This window comes from Otolemur garnettii, unplaced genomic scaffold (assembly GCF_000181295.1).
Source record: "Otolemur garnettii isolate 467f Iridium unplaced genomic scaffold, OtoGar3 scaffold00031, whole genome shotgun sequence".
Classification (NCBI taxonomy): Eukaryota; Metazoa; Chordata; class Mammalia; order Primates; family Galagidae; genus Otolemur; species Otolemur garnettii.
In genome coordinates, this window is record NW_003852426.1 from 13,988,962 (window position 1) to 13,990,661 (window position 1,700).

Sequence of the window (1,700 nt, forward strand, 5' to 3'; positions counted from 1 at the left end):
TTGTTTGGCGGGCCCGGGCTGGGGATTTGAACCCGCCACCTTAGGTGTATGTGGCTGGCGCCTTAGCCGCTTGAGCCATAGGCGCCGAGCCCATAAGCTTTTTTTCAATGCTTAGTGAATGGCATTGTGTTTGACCCCTCCCCAAAGCATCAACTTTCATGATCTCAGAAAGTCCTCTCCTTGGAGTTGGGAGAGGTGGGACTTCACCAGAACCCAGAAAACAAGACTTGGTATTATATAAAGATGTAAGGAATATATTTTAAGGATTTTTTCAACTGGAAATATTTTTTTATTGCAGTAAAAAATATATAACATATCATTTACCATTTTAACCATTTTTAGTGACATTGTTCAGTGACATTGTTAGTGACCATGTTCAGTGACATTCAGTACATCTACCGTCACTGCTATCTGGCTCCAGAACTTTTTCATCTTTCTGATGAAACTGAAATTCTATACCCATTAAACACTAACTCCTCATTTCCTTCCTCCCAGGCCCTGGCAACCACCCTTCTATTTTCTCTCTCTATGAATTTGACTACTCTTAGTACCTAAAATAAGTGGATGCATATAGTATTTGTCTTCTTGTGACTGGCTTATTTAATTTTGCATGATTTCCTTTTATGATGAACCACAAGGTTCATCCATTCCGTGGCATAAAACAGAATTCTTTTTTAAGCCTGAATAATATTCCATCCTATGTACACACTACATTTTGCTTATCCAGCCATCCACTGATGGACATTTGAGTTGCTACCACCTTTTGGCTATTGTATGAACACAGGCGTACTAATATTTATTTGGGTTCCTGCTTTCATTAAGTATTCTTTTAGAATGGTTCATGTTCCCACTTATAAGTGGGAGTTAAATAATGTGCACACATGGAAACCAAGGGTGGAATGATGGACAATGGAGACTCTAAGCAGTGTGGGGGAGGGAGGGAGAGGATGGTGGGATGTTGCTTGGAGGGCAAAAATATGTGTTGCTGAAGCCCCTGACTTCACCACAGTACAATATATCAATGTAGTAACATAGCACTTATGACCCAGAAATCCATACAAATAAAAAAATATTTTAAAAGAAGATAAATGTTTTTAAGACTATGAAAGAAGGTAAAGATCTCACTAAGTTTCAAGGTCTTTAAAACTGCATTTATAAGGCTTCCATCAAAGTCAACATCCAAAGTTAGGAAAAAGACATTACCTATAATAAAAACTTATCCATCAGGAAGGCAGCAGTGGACTTCTATTAATAGAATTAGGAAATGAGTGGAACTCAAATCTAGGGAAGTAGACTAAGTTATCACCTCTTGAAAATTTGAAATACCTATTAGTACAACCGTGGAAACAGGGCTCAACATGTCCAATCAGTGTCACAAATAAGAATATAGGCAGCCTTTTGACTTCAAACTATTAGTAGAAAATGCCATTTGCAGCCAAAAGACTGCATGCAGTCCAAAGCCTTTCTGTCTGTCACAATGAACAGGTAAAAATAAGTCCCCTATGGTTTTAATTTCAATTCCCTTTTCCAAGCAGTTTCCTCGAATACCTGGAGCTGAAACTGCTACCTTTTTGGAGACAGAGTCTCACTTTGTCACCCTTGGTAGAGTGCCATGTGATAGTGCCATGTGATAGCTCACAGCAACCTCAAACTGATGGGCTCAAGAGATCTCTTGCCTCAGCCTCCCAAGTAGCTGGGAC